Source organism: Phalacrocorax aristotelis, chromosome Z, assembly GCF_949628215.1.
Source record: "Phalacrocorax aristotelis chromosome Z, bGulAri2.1, whole genome shotgun sequence".
Classification (NCBI taxonomy): domain Eukaryota; kingdom Metazoa; phylum Chordata; class Aves; order Suliformes; family Phalacrocoracidae; genus Phalacrocorax; species Phalacrocorax aristotelis.
Genome location: NC_134311.1, coordinates 62,241,689 through 62,257,674, shown reverse-complemented (window position 1 = coordinate 62,257,674; position 15,986 = coordinate 62,241,689). Strand labels below are relative to the sequence as shown.

The 15,986-nt window shown below is 40.8% G+C and overlaps 1 long non-coding RNA gene across 1 annotated transcript in view; it reads right to left on the bottom strand.

Moving 5' to 3' along the window:
* LOC142050366 (uncharacterized) overlaps positions 1–15,986 on the bottom strand; it is a 44,139-nt gene that overhangs the window by 12,298 nt on the left and 15,855 nt on the right. The window contains exons 2-3 of the long non-coding RNA XR_012658002.1: positions 5,269–5,828; positions 2,321–2,541 (exon numbers count right to left, since the gene is read on the bottom strand). This is a non-coding gene — a long non-coding RNA (uncharacterized LOC142050366). The remainder of the gene's footprint in view (positions 1–2,320; positions 2,542–5,268; positions 5,829–15,986) is intronic.

Sequence of the window (15,986 nt, the reverse complement as noted above, 5' to 3'; positions counted from 1 at the left end):
TGTGTAACAGAAGTACTTTGATTCTATTATTAGGGCAGACTGCACATGACAGAACTAAGTAGATTATCTTAATTTTAAAAGGTGCGTCAATTTGGTGCTTTGGAACAGTGGAGCTCTCTCAGAGCAGATGGCTAGGACTTCTCACTATGACCCTTTGTTTAGAGGCATAAACCGTTTCCAGCTTTAGAAACATTAGACCTTATGAATGCTTTAAATGCTATCTTCCAAGGCAGAATGAAACCTATATGCATTACCTATGATCTGTCTGTAGTTTCTAAAAGTCCTTTTTTTTTTTTTTTTGAAAAATAAGCCTTTCTGCAGGTCATGAAGTTATATCAGGGTAATGCCTATACAAGAAAATACAGAAGATTTTGCATTTCATGAACTAGTTTCCCAGCTGCCTAGTGTCCACCAAAGGATTTCTATTAAGTCAGTTGATAAATATCAGAATAATTCCAGAGTGAGAAGACACACCTGGCAACAAAACTTTCTATATTTAAAAGAGGGTTAAAATTACAAGCTGTTATTTTAAAATCTGCCTACTCCCCCTTCAGTAATGCAGTTTTAGTGCCAAAAGGGAAGGACTAAAAAGTTAGATGTCTAAAAAAGACATGATTTAATAATCACATGTAAAAGGAATAATGCACACATATTCCTTTACCTTACACAGACTCAGATTCCCACTTTGGGTCTTGCTTTGACAAATAATCGACGCATAGTTAATATAGAAATCCTTTTCTCCCTCTTTTTCCTAATTTGTTCTGACTAACCATATTCAGGGTGCAGAATTTTTCCCTAGACAAATCCAGCCATTTCCAGTATTTCATCAGGTTGGAGCTGATTGGCTTCCACTAAGCCTAGCTGCAGTTTCCTATTGCTATATTATCTTAGAGAAACTGCAGAACAAGTGTAATTGAAAATAACTACCATCATGAAAGACAGGGGTTTAAGTTTTGATACTAGTAATTTTGGGCTACTAATTAACAGAAACACATTCTTACATAAACCCTTGTTTTTCATGAGAGATTAAAGGTGTTCCTTCATAATGCAATCTCTTGAGAAAAATAACTAGAATCCCTGTGCAGTGCTCATTTAACAGATCACAAAGACATGACAAGAGAGATTTCAGAGGTGAAAAAGATTTGCAAAATGTTCTGTTAAAAGCAGGAGAAGAAATCAGGTGAATCACACTCACTGGGGGACATTTGTAGGAAAGAACAACATTTAACCCAAACCCAAAATTTCTCTGGTTTGGCAGGACTGACTTGCAATTATGGGACCAGCTTGGACACAGCATGTTTCCCTGAGGTCTGTTTCTGGAGGGTCTGGATGCTCTCCCAGGTGAGATTCCCACTCACAAGGCCACCAAGCAGCAGGAAAGGACTGGCGAGGTGCTTGTCTTGGCAGTCTCAGAAAAAAAATGGAGAACATGACTACATGAATATCCTATCCCTCAGATAGCTGGAAGGGGAACTGATAACTGATGCAAACTGTCAGGAGGGAAAACTCAGAAAAACTGAATACAGCCAAAGCTTTGCTTTTAAAGACAGAAAGAAAAGAGAAAAAAAGTAAAAGAAAGGGGGTTAGGGGGCCCGTGTCTGGTGTCACACCTTTTAGTCCCGCCAGGATCTATGTTGCATATTCAAACCCTTACAAAAATGAAAACATAAAACAGAGTGAGACACAACCTTTTCTTCTCAATATTGTGCTATCAACTTGGTAACATACTTAGTTTCCCCCTCCCAAATATGTCCCAAAGCTATATAGATTCCAGATTTAGTTCATCTCATTCTTGCTTGCAAATATTCCCATAACAGCAGATCAGCACATCTGACCCTTAAAAATAATCCTCTTGGAAAGGTATTTTTTCCTCATGCTTCTGAAGTCACCACTACCACTCCATCATAATTACAACATCATGGGAGTGGCTCTGTTTTCTGCTCTGCGTTTTCCTCCTGCTACTGAAGAGCAGGAGGATGTGGCCATCTCTGTGGCTTTGGGATTTTCTGCTTCTTCAGATTTATGGCTGACCTGAGGCTGCTCAGCATGGCAGGGTCATCTAGACCTTCCACAGCAGCAGCAGATGCTATCTGCTTTCCAAATGAAGGGTTTGAAATAGCTGTATATGGGTAAAAGCACACTTTAAAATGCTCCATATGAGGCAGAGGTGCTGGATTGAAGGGAGTAACACCATCTTCCCCACAAGGACCTGTTCCACAAGACACTGAATGTTCAGGGACAAATAATTTCAGGTACTTCCTGAGCAGGGGTCCCTAGCTGCCTTGACATTGCACACTAGAGATGCAATCTGTCATCCTACCTTGTCCCTTGGCAAAAGCTGCTTTTCTCACCCTGAGCCCTCCAGTCCTGGCAGCATTCTCCACTGCTGGTCAATAAAATTGCAGGCTTTGATCACCTCCAGGGGGATGGTCACATATAGGAGTCAGCTGAGATTGTGGCACGTTTCACACACATCCTTAGCACTGCTCAGCGTTGCTGATCCTCTGGGAAGCAAACCAGCAGCATGTGTCAACCACATCTCTGCAAACAGAGAGACAGCTGTAATTTGCAAATGATACAGAAGAGTTTTACAAGTAGCTGCATTTTAAACATATCTGCCCAGGGTCTACTGGCATCTGTCAACTACGAAGGATATGGTATGTAAGCATACACTGGACCCTAGAGTACAAAGACTTCCACTTCAATTTTTTTTAAAACAGCTACCTCTTTCTAAACATTATCAATAACAAAATAATAAAAATCTCCAAACTACTGTACTTATTTGTAGAGACAAAATAAAATTTGCTGCAAAAGCATTTTGCAACTACTGAAAACTCCAGACTAAACTGTTTGGCAAGACATAAGGCCATCAGTGCACTCAAAGAAATGGGCTCTGCAATTATCACTCATTAACCACCACCTAGCAGTTGGCAACCAGTTAGAAAGGTTTTATCATGAATGTAACTGAAGAGGGAGGGATATGTGGGAATGAGATTGTGTGGCATATTTGTTTTGTTTTGATTTCTTTCCAGACATATTTCAGTTTACATAAATATTTGGAGGTTGGATCAGACAGGATTTGCAGCACAATAGTATTAGGAATGCCTTTGCAAAAACTGTGATATGTTCTAAATTGGACTCCAAGGAGGGGGAGGGCTAATGAAGCTTTCTCAACATATACATTTGAGCACTGCTCAACATTTCATTATTTACAGATCAGAGCGATTGCCTTCCCTGCCAGTTTCTCCTCTTTTTCTTGGTCTCCCCTCCCTCTCCATGGTGTGATTAGAAAGTGAACTGGGATTTCTCAGATGACTAACACTATCTAAAGTTCCTTGCAGAAAGAAAGTTGCTTGCCAAACAACAGAGCTAGGCAGTGCACATGGGATGTCACGTTACAAGCGGCCTCCCACTGACCTCCCGTTTTGGCTGCAGAGGGTTAAAGCTGCCTTTTGGCACTTGGGTGTTCTTGCCTCACCCTGCAAGTGTGCAGGGAAGGGCTGCTTCCTGCAGAAGTGGGTTGGAGGCTTTCACAGGCAGTGCCTGTTGAAGGCAGAGGCCAGGGAGCCAGCCTTACACTGCAGAGGCTCTTGCTGCACTTTCAAATCCTAATTCCAAGTGGGCAAGAGGGTTTTTGCGGAAGGGCACTTGGAGGTAGCAGGAGGTAGAGCAAGATACTTGGAGCAGAGCACTGCAAGGGTGAGATTTGTGATGAGAGTCTTGCAAAAGCAAAATATCCACTTTTATCTTATTTTCTGTTATGTAACTCTGGACCGGCTCTGCAGAAATCAGTAGATACATTCTGGATTTAGACAGGAGTAAAGGAGATAACAATCTGACCCTGGTGCTTAAAAAGCTTTTTCTGAGGGTTGTTCAGGTCAGATTTCCTCCAGCTCTATACTGCCAGGATAAAACAGATTTTCAGATACATCCTGTTAAATATGAAACCACGTTTTTATTTAAAGCATCTTTTAAATTAGAGCATGTTCAGTAAATAGAAGAAAGGCGAAATATAAGACCCCATTGCTGAGTAAAGCAGGAAAGGGCTTCACAGTGAGATTTGATTGTTTACATTCAATGAAAGGAAAAGTCTGATTTGGAGTGCTCAGATTTAATCTTGGTGCAGATTAAAATGGTGCTATTGTGTTCTGCTGGGCTGTTTGGAAAGGTGAACTGAGGCTTTCCTATGGCTGTACCGTTGCAGTATATACACAAGATGTACATGCAATCACATCACACAGTCACACAAAATTGCAGACTCAAGATTCTCTGGCATAAGCCATGTTATCATTGCCTTTCAGGTTTGGAATTTCTACCTACTGTTGTAAATCACCTCTGGATGTCCCTCTTGGTGGGTTTGTCTGGTCATTTCCTGATGTTTCCTGTTTCTCCTGTCTGGCTGCAAAAGTCAGTTGTACTGTACCATGGATGTAGTTTCGTTTTGGGGGTGGGGGGGAAATCTGCAACAGATTATTGCTAGCATACTTGTCATCTCCCCTCTGCAGTGCAATTAGTCAGTGCTCACAACCTTTAGCAGAACTACACTTCATAGTGAGAGCAGTGGTGCCTCACCCTTAAGGATGACCATAAACACACACTGACTTAATACAACAGATTTCAAATCAAAATGAAGGAGACAGGATTTGATTCCTAACAAAACAGAAATGTGCTTTGTTACTGCTTTTCTGTAACAGTTTTGTGCATATGTATGACACGAGGCAAGTCATTGGAGCATGAGGAAGAGAGCTGTATCCTTTTAGCAACCCAGTAAACCCAGCGGATACCTAGGGAAGAGGCAGCTTATTAACACGCATGTGCTGGATAGCTGATCTCTGTTTCTAATGAACTGTCTACACTGTGAAGCTTGTTAGGGGAAGGACATATTAACCAGTAAGTATGTTATGATTCTTTGCTCTGATGGAACCAATGTCTGGCTTTCTGAGACCAAAGCGACCAGCTAGGGATTTATAAGTTGCACCCCTGTCTCAGATGATCTTTTCCTGCCACTTGGGTGAGAGTTTTAGGACTCTTATAACTTAGTTTCTTTCTTTGCACCATGAGGGTCTCAGCTTCCAGCACCTTGGGAAGAACAAAATATTACTAAAATGCTACGAAAATGAAAGCAAAGTTATTGGCAAAGCAGGTAGCAAATAAAATGGTGTGGCAGCACCTCAGTGCTTCACAGCAGATAAAAGGCAAAATATTGCAAGGCAGTCAGATGCTGTGGCATAGAGGACAGCTACCTGTGGGTAGACAGACAAACAATACCTTAAGAAGTGATCTCCTTGCACACTTGTGACCAGCCAGTGCTCCAATGACCGGAAACTGTGCTTCAACAGATTATGGGCAGATGAATGTATACACCCAAGGCTTGGATTTTCATAGGTAAAGCATGTAGCCTATCAGTGGCTGCATCCTCCTGGCTGGTTCTGGTGCCAGACAGGTGAACCTTCTATGTTCCCGCCAGCCAAGGTTCAGTTTCTTTCATAGCAGTGAGGGAAGATCAGAGCAGAACTTTTCTTTGATCATCTTTTGGGTTGTAAGGCTTTTTGATGCCTAGAATTCCTTTTTTTTTTTTTTTTTTTCTTTTTAACATGGATCCCAGCAACTGTTACTTTTTTCAGTGCTGTTATGGCTTGGACTAGAACATGTAGAACATGTAGGGAAAAACGGTTGCTTCAGAGAGGACTAGGGCTGTCCTTGGAGATTGGGACATGATGCTCATCTCTGACCAACAAATCTTCTCTCCAAAATGGCAAAGAAAAGAGAAAGAAAAGAAAGCTATTGCCTTTTTCCTGACATTCCAGGTCTTCTTTCCTCAAAATGACCTTTAAAAGAAGCAACAAGGGAGAAAAATTGCAATTCAAAATGAGCAGATTTCATGCTGGTGGAAATAGATTTATGCATCCAGCAGTTGAGGAAGCAGTGAGTGGCAGAATTATGGTGGATGCCCAACCCAAAGTGGACCTGAGAGGTAACATCTGAAAAACATACCAGTCTGAACTAATATTAGCTGTATGGGGGAAGTCTACACGTGCAACCAAAGGGGGATCTAATCTAAGCATCTGAAGTTTGCAGTTCAAGTCAGTTTTCATCTAGTACTCTGGTAGCATTTGTTATTTCTTTCACTTTAGCTCAGCCTTGATCTTCCCAGGATGGTGCATGTGTCAGGCCTGCACTGAGCTTGTGGCTTCCCTTCCACTTTGCACCCCGTCAGGAAAGGTCACATCAAGCAAGACCTCACAAGGACAACAGAAGCACAAAGTGCCCAGGCTTGATTACATCCAGCAGAGAGGCAGACGCAGGGCCAAGACGAATTCTCCCCAGTGCCTGCCAGCAGCTCTGGACAACAATAAAACCACTGAAGCAGGGAAGGAGGAGCCTCACAGCTGCTGGGCTGACTCAGTCTATAATGAGCATTCCTTGCAATTTTTATAAGCTTGTCTGATCTTCAGCCCAGCTTCGAGAAGTTCCTCGCACATGTTTCATCCCAGCTACCCATTTCTGCTGTTTTGATTCTCTTCTCACGTGTGCTGTAATATATAAACACCTCTCTCAGGCAGTTTCACATCAAGTGCAACCTGAGAGAAAATACATATTAAGATTAATTATTTGTCAAAAGGCTTTTAGCCAGACTCCCTTTGACACCCACTACGTGATGAGTAGGAGGGAGGTTCTTGTCTGTAGCTGAAATTGGCAGATGATGCTCCATGTGGCCTAAGATGCAGCAGCAAAACATTAACTCAGTTAGTCAAGGGAAGCTAGAAGGGAAGCAGAATTTCTTTTAGTTAGTCCTAGATGGACAAATTTCTAATTCCCTTTGCTAACAAGGACTGATTCCTGCATTATCTCTGTGGCATCTATGAGTCTTGTCTGCCTCTGACATTTCCAGCTGTATTGATGTGGGAAGTTCCTGGGAAAAGTCTGTTCTTGTGCTTGTGCTTTGAACAGTCCCAGGTTGTAGACAACTGGCATGTAAAAATAAAAACAGAAAATTTTCCCTTTCACGCAGATTTAAATTTTTCTAATACTTTCTTCCTTAGGTTCACCCTTCATGTGGGATTTAATAAAGAAAAACTTTCGACACATATTTAATTTCACCTGAAGTCACAGGCTTTAGGTTCATTGACTTCTGTAGGACATGAGCATACACAAAGATGCATCTGGTGCAGACAAAAGCCCAAGGCAGAACAGAGTAGGTATATTGTTAGTATGACCAGTTATAGCAAATCCTACTGTATATTACAGAAATAGAGCCTCAATGTTTGGTATTTTTACTTTACCTTCCTCTTTTAATTTTGTTCTAAAGGGCACAGTATAGATACATATTGCTCACAGCGTTGTTATATCCAAGTATTTGCTTCTGCTATCCACATTCCTCCCTTCCCATTGAGAGATAACACCCATTTCCATATTCTTCCTACATCTGGAAACCCCCACAGATGTTTTCTTTGCAAAACCACCCTCTGTTCCAGCAGCAGAACGCTTGTAGCTACGTAGAGAATCATAAATTAAAATAACCTAGAAAGGCCAACACACTTGGAGAACACGGCCGATGCAGGGAAATAATCCTCTGCAGAGATGTGAATGCTTTCATTATGATGAAACAGATACTGAGGCCAATTTATCTAAGCACTGTTGTGCTTTTGAGTACTCAAAGAAGAACATTTTTCAGTCACAGTTGACTTAAAAAACAAAAATACAAACCGCAAATAAAAATGCTCCAGATTTCTCAAGGGTGCACCTGAAGTCTCAGAAAAGTCACTCAGAGCTCTAGCTTCCCAGTATATCCAAAATTCAAGGTGTACTTAGAAGTGTCAAAATACAAATATAGACATGTAACAGTAGGCAAGAAAAACTGTATAATAATTATTGGGCCAGTGTAGTCATGTGAATTATTATTTGACGCAGATCTGAACCAGAAACCCCTGTCAGTCCCCCACCCTTCCCTTCACACTTGAAAGCCTCCATCCCCTTCCTTCCCAGTGCTGCTTTGGGTCGAGGCTGGAGTGGCTTTTCCTTCATGAACTGGGTTTGGTGTGACTGAGACCATAGCAGTCTCAGGAGAGAAGGACAACCCACCATCTTCTCAATTATTGGAGTTGAACTGTCATAGGGATTTCTCTAATATTTTGGTGCCATCAGAACTGAATCTAAGCCTTGAAATTATTCTGAGTCCAGAGTCCCAAGCCAGATGTAGGATCCTAACATCATCTACAGACAATGATTAACTGGAAATGAAAAACAGTTCAAACTGCTCATTTAAACTATGTATCACAGGAATGCTGCAAATATGAACTCTATTTGCTGGACTGCTTAATCAAACACCCTAAAAAGGGGCATTTCAATGTAAAGATAGACACAAGATGACACACTGGCTCTGAAGAGTTCAGACATAGCTACACATAATGAGAAGCGGTCACAGAAACTAAAGTTGTGTTACCTGCTTTCATAAAAATTCTTCATTTTTATACTCTGTTGTTCAATTTTTTTACCCGATTTGTAAAATGGGGATAACATTTATCTCTACGTTATAATTTTATAACTGAAGTCCTCTGAGTAGCTTGGCAAGAAGATAGGATAACATTAAAAAAATGCTTTGCACATCTAAACTCTGACAGGCTATGCAAGCAAATGGCAAAACCAGGAGGAACTTGCACCATTTAGAACCTCTGATTTGCAGTGAAAGAGAGTTAGCACAGGGGTATTTATGCACAGCTCCAATTAATAGGCAGCTTACAAAACTATAGGAATGCAAAGATCTCTCCTTTTGGTGAGTTGCTTTTAGTGAGCATTTTTACCTGGTGTATGATTGCTGTCACAAAAACAAGTCATAATAAACTTTCAGTACTGCCAAGTACCACCTCAATAAGAGCCACTCAAAGCAGGCACACGAAGATATCACATATATTTATTCTGCATATAATTTCAGCTGTTTTTCAGTGTTTTATAAAATGAAACATTTCTCTTAAAAGAGAAAGACACTGTTATTGTGTATTACTCCTAAAACTTACATTACAGGAGGATCAGTTTGCTTGAAAATAAAGTCTGTGAAACTGTACGAAAACATAGGGTTTCTTCATCTCTATGATGCCACAGCCATATTTAGGGTCTCAGAAGTTTAAGTACTGAGGTATCATAATCATCTGTAATATTATGTCACTCAGTTGGCCTATTATGCCCTACCAAAAAATATAAAAACACACCATAATTTCACTGTCGACATATCTGCTTTGGAATCAGTCCCTTCTCTGGAAATAAATTTAAAATAAAATGGGAGAGGGGAAGGAGTATTTTATCTTCCATTTTGCAAGCAGCGACTGGGAGATTTGGCTTCTAACCCAGAGATCATTGACTCAAAGACAATCCTTCCCAGTGACTTGTTGAAGGTCATCCAAGGAACTTTTCACAACGTTCATCAAAAGCCCATCCTCGCTGCAGAGAAAAAAGCCTGAAAGGAAAGGAGGAGAAAGACACGCTTGACATGCTATGTCTTCTGCAAACTCCAGAATATCTCATGTTCATGAAAGATAGCAGTAAGTTTTATATTTCACTAAGTTTGTAAAAAGCTGTCAGGATTCAAGTCAAGGCTTGTATGTAAAAAACCTCTTTTCTCTTAATGGTGTAGCCTCTCCCATTATCAGATGAACAAACAGATTATGATGTTTGAGGCAGGATCTACACAAAAGGTTTTTAGATTTAGTGGCTTCTCTTCGAGTCTGATCATGTCTTTCAGGTACGTACATTGCAGTATAACATCTCAAGCAGACGCATACAGAATCTGCCTTTCTCACATGGAAGAACCCTGGGCGAAGAAAATGCAGAAATTTTTATTGTTTGTATTTGTCTTATTTTTATTTCCCTCCAGGAAGAGATCCCTTATTTTCAGGAAATTTGAGCCTGCCTTCCACATCGCGAAAATTGTGTTGTAGAAGATTAACAGATCACACAACTTGATTCAACCTGATTCAACAATATTCAAGGAAAGAATTTTTCTGAAGTGAGAAAGGTGAAAAAAACCCTAAGCCTTTATGACTGGACAGCCGAGACATGATGGTCTTCTTATGAAAAACCATTAATCTCAACAAATTTCAGATTTCTTCACTGCTAACATAGTTATTAAATGGCCAAGTGCTAGGTTAGAAAATATCTACAAATAAACTACTACTAAAACAGCTGGCAACTTTCCATTACACTGAGTGCATGGCTTTCTTTTATTGTGTGATCAGCTTTTCAAGCCTGAGCAACATATAGCAATTAGTTCAAGCAGCAGCTATATCTCTTACTGAGATAATATTGACCAAAATATAAATAAATTTCACAACACCCAGGGAGGATCAGATCAAAACTAGCATTGAGAAATCACACTTCAGTATTATAAGAAATTTAGTAAAAAAAAAAAAAAGCTTCGTATCGAGACTTGGGGAATTAAAATCTTTAATCCTTGGCTGGCAGAATTCTTACTTCTCCCACACCTACATCTCAGTTTTAAAGGTTGAGAGATACTGTAAAACACACACAAAAGAAGGCACCGCAATAAGAGCAGGTATAAACCTATGACATTAAAGAAAATGCTGGTATTCTGGTCTTTCTGTCACATCAGAGGAAAGGCATACAAAATGCTGTAATGAAAAAAAAAAAAGGGATGCTGGGAATAATGAAAAACTTAGTTCAAGTATAGGGATACAAATGTAAAACAAGTTATTTATTTACACAATAGAAGTTGCTTCTATACCTAGAAGTCAAAAGCTTAAAGGATTCAAAAGCATTAAATGCACTCCTCTGTATAGTGTGAATACCCTCAGTTCCATTATATATCATAAAACATACTGAGTAAACACATTAGCAGTGTAAACATTTATACTTTGAGTCAAAAGTGAATGAGGGAACACTTGGAATGGAAATATAGCTGTGGCAGATCGCTAGATAACATTCTTCCATTGTGTTTCTTGTACCTTCTGATTTCTCTACTGTTGATCTCTACTAGATCTGGATCAAAGGCATAGCTGGGATCCAAGGCAATAATTGCTATGTTCCAAATTGAGAAATAAGTCTTATATCAATTTCGTATTTATGATCTAATAGTGAAAAAGATGTAGAAATTTATAATTGCAACATATTTATGATGCATATCAATAACTTCATTGATTTAACCTCTGCAGACGGGAGGCAACCCTGATACTTTTTGGGATTTGGGTCCTCAGTTGAAACCTGTCTGAAATTCACATATTCTCAAATGATTTTTGGTTAATTTGTCCCTTATTTGGTTGTGCTGCTTTTGGTGTCTTGATGTAGCATCATAGAACATCAGTTATTTACTTTTCAATAAAAGTAGGGGGCATAGTTTAGATCTGAACATTTCTTTGTAAACTAGTATTTCTTCATGGCACAAAACCCCAGAATTGACTATGAGAGTAATTTTCAACTGGAAGCCTGTCTGTGGTAAGGGGTCTGCTGACTGCTTGAAGGTCCATGAGAAAAGGGACAGAAAAGGCAAATTCTCTTAACTGTTTGACAGCGATGGTCTATGTGACATTTGTAATGGGGTTCAGGACTGTGTCAGAAAAAAATGAAGTTTCCCACCCTGAGGAAGGTGTTACCCACTGTTCTAGAAACACCAGGGTAGCAAAACTAAAACAAAATAAAACCAATTTCACTGTAGCAGAAAGTCAAGAATTTAACAGTACTGTAGAGATGGAAATGTGGTTTAATGCAGTTTATGTTTCCTCAGAAACCGCTCACGTGAGGTAATTTCATTTTTAGCAGTCAATACCCTAATATTCAAAATTAGTGTGTTGATATTGATGGACCTTACTCAGCCTCAGTGATTCTGATGGTTTTAATTCCACTAGAGAAAACTGAACTAATAAGAGCTAAACCATTGTCTTCTACTGTAGCAAAGCTGAATTCAAAAGACTGGTCTTTCATAAGTTAATTTAGGGTTGAACTGTTTTCCTCCCAGTTTGTGCTAGTGAGGAAAGAGGTAGAGAGGAGAGGCTGGCTATGAAATTGGCTGCTCATTTGCATCTTACCAAGCCCATTGACAAGCCCTGGGCTGACCCAAGCCCAGAAGGCCAGTGTTCTGCAGAACCAAGCCATCTCTTTCCTGCTGCTCCTGATCTGAGTCCAATCCAAAACACTGTCATACCAGTGGAGTTTCACAGGTTGCCAAGGCAAGACGGATTGAAACACCCATGTATATGGGCTATGCCAAAATTCAAAGATAAGAGAGTAATTCTTCATCATTACTCAGGAAGATCCATAAGACTACACAAAGTTCGCCATCAACAGCTAGCACTATGGTTTAAAACATAAACATATTCTCTGCACAATTTCTGTGCTTAAGGAGACCACAGAGAATCTTTCTAGCCACCCACAAGTCTAACTCCTGTGGCATGCACTAAATTAGTTAACTTTAGAAATCCCGGCACACCATACCAATTTGCCTCGAGGCTCCACACCCAAAAGACTCCCAGGCTCCACAATCATCATAAATACTTGTAATGGGGAGCTTTCACTGTATCTTCTGTTTACGCAAACTTACTACTTCAGTGTCAGAGCCTGCTCCTGCTTCCATTCAAATCAATGGGAGTTTTGCCATTGTCTCTAATGAAAGTAGCCCCTAGCATTGCATTACATTTGATGATGATGGATCACTATTCCTTCCTTGCAAGAACAATAATTTAGCAACCATGCCAACAAATATGCATGTCCTTATCTGTAAGCACCTGAATAGTCTTATTGGTTCCAGTGGAATTATATAAACTCTTGAAGTTAAATGCTCTTTTTGTTTGTTTTAATCTAGCCAACCCCTGGAATTCTCCTCTGTCAAGTGAACATGTCGTCCATTGGAATACATACAAACTTGGTATAATCTAGATACTGTCAGTGAGCATATGGTTAATCTGGTTTAATAATACAAGTCCTGTAACTGAGTATGCAAAAAATAAAAATGCAAACATGTTCAATTAATTTGCAGTACACCTAGGTTTATGTTTTTGGGCTTTTATAGTAGGAAAAATAAAGATGGTGGTGTCAATATGGAATATAATTCTAGATGAAGTTCAATGTATGAGGTCATCTACCAAATATAGGGAACATATGTTATTCAACATGGTGACTCACACAGTGAGTAATGTAGTCTAAAGGGTATATTCTCCCCTGTGAACAGACATAACTCTCAATAATGCTAATAATCCCATAAATCCCAAAGGGCCTCATGTAGCTGAAAGTAACTGCAGCCTTGTGAGCTGTGCAGACTGTGCAGGGCAACAGATGTCAGCTCCTCATTGCCAGCCCAGCCCAACCCTCCCCATCCCTACTTGCCCTAGGTGACCAGTGGTTTACTGGCAAGCAGTTGCAGAGCTGCCCAAGACCACAACCTGTGCTGGAGCTTCCTTCGTATGACTGTACAGGAGGCTTGATGTCACTGGTTCCCATACTCCAACTCCATAATTCTCCTTAAGGCTGTGACAGCAGCTGGGACACTGACTACAAAGCCAGTTTGAAGATGATCTGTCTGCTTAAGAAATCTGGTCTGCATGGCATGGAATGCTTCCAGCTCCTTGTCAAATATGGGCAGGAGTGTGTTTGTCATTGTCATTGTGGATGATGCTAGATAATAAGGAGTGACATTCTGGGACTATACCAGCCTCTTCAGATTTTGCTGGAGCTATATCTTTGACTGAAGCTTCTCAGTAAGGAAAGCAGAATTATATGTATGTACTAGCAAGCACCAAACATCAGCAAGTTACTGATGGACCTACGTGAAACTGGGCTGGGTTCTTGGAAGAGGGCCAATTTGTGGTACATGCCATAAGGTGGGCAATGACTTCTAGAAAGGGGAATATTTCTCCTTTTGAAATACAGAATAGCTACAGCCCCAATTCTGGAGTGGTAGAAAACTACAAGCCAGTGTGCAGCCTCAGCTGATAGGTTGGAATCAAGGAAATCCTACAGTTTTGAGATTTGCACTCTCCTTGAGCTGTAGGATACATTGATATAATTTTATTCTGCCCGGAAGTGCTGAGAAATTATAGCACTCTTGTGAAAAACAGAAAGTGGAGTTGGTGTGATCTGATTTTAGCCACATTTCCCAGCAAAAGGAGGCATATGTGTTCATAGCACCCCCATATTCACACTTCTCTGGAGATGCTTCTCAGTCTACCTCAGTAACTTTTGAACCAATCTTGATAAAACAGTGAATGTATCCAAAAAGCCCTGCAAGTTTTGTGAAATTGTCTTTGGGTAGAGAGGGGAAAGGCTTATTAGTACCCTCACTGAGCTTTTATGAGATATCTAGAAAGCTTCATGAGAGACACATGCTCACTGCATCCATATTGCTAAAAGATATCCATGAAGGGAGCTTAGCCTCTGTATACCTGTCCATCCACACAGCTTATTTCTTTGTTCGCCCCTTAGCTTTGCTTTACATGGCCCCAGCCAGCTTTCTCCAATACAACACCCAGCCTTGACTTGGGAAATAGTTTGGCCATGGCCTGTTCCCAGGAGCTGGCATGAATGAGCTTTTCTCACTAGTCATGGTTCCTCCCAGCCTACGAGGTCTCCAACAGTATCCCAAAGCTGTTGAACTGTCACTGGCTACATGCTCTACCCTAGGGCATGCAACAGATATACTCAGTTTTATACTATAAAAACCCCATTTATGTGGGCTGCAGCAAAGTCTGGCCTTTACTTTCAAACACCTTAAAGAAAAAAAATCACAACACACTAAGAATGGTAATTATTTCTTAGGGACCCCATGCTATGCTGGCATGACAATTCTGGTCCAGAAGCAGCTGGTGGTATAGAGCGAGTCACTTTGCTTTACTTGCCCTCAGGACCCAGCCCCATTAACTCTGCTGCTCATGGGAGTCATTGGTTTTGTTTTTTCAGAAGACCTTCACGTTACCCTGAGGAAGTTTACTTTCATGGTAGACAAACCTCTTGCCAATCTTGGACTCTCAGCATTGTTAGCAGCTGCTGGCCATTTTCAAGGTTTACTGTCTTTGGAAAGAGCTAGAATCTTCAACCCAAATGCTGAAATCAAGTCAATGTTGAAGGAGCCCCTCCGAACCCAAGAAGATATGCCAAGATCTGCTGGGTGTCTTTCAGCTCAACCCCTAATTTAGAATTAGCATCAAGTATTCCCAGGAGTCCCTGCCTTGCACACAGTACAAATCATTTGATCAAATAAATGCAATGTTGGACAATAACTGGACAGTTAATTGAAACTCTTTCCTGCCCATGCCCTCCCCAACATCTAGAACCTGTTGAGAGGTATTTGGAGCCTGCAACACACTGCTGCCCAGGAGCCTCCACTGAACTGGCGATGCAGCTGCAGTGCCCCGGTGGGGATAACAGGCAAGCTCTGAGGACAAATTTCATTCTGGGTGTTTGGGGAACAAAAATGCCTGGGAAGATGGCTTCTGGTGTCTGTTTAAACTTCCCAATGAGTTAAAAAAGCCATTCCAGCATTAGTCAGAATGTTGATTATAAACCCACAATTTTCTGTAATTGGGCCTCATTAATAAATTCCTCAAGTGTTCCCAAAGGCAGGAGAGGTAAAACAAGAGCCACAGGGATCAGAGCAACAGGGAACTGTGAGGATTCCTGACCGTGTTGTTAATTCCACTTAATCAGCTCAGAGAAGATCTGTATTCAGAAGAAAATAACCATGACTCACAAAATACCCCTGCCAGCAGGGAATGGGATTCTCTCCATTTATAGTAATATTTTTCCCCAATTTTTCTCCTTTCTTTCGTTCCAGTTTTGAGCAGGGAAAATGACCCTCCCTTGGGGTTCGTTGAGCACCCTTCATGTTCCTGAGCCTTGGTGCAGGCTGGAAGAGCTGTACAGCCAGGGAAAGTCCAGCACAAGTCCTTTGGGGCTTCTGGGAGACCTGTTCTGCAATCCAAATGGTCCAGAGGGTTTTTCCATCAGACCCACACTGAAAAAAGTTTGAAGCAGTCTCAGAGGCACATTCA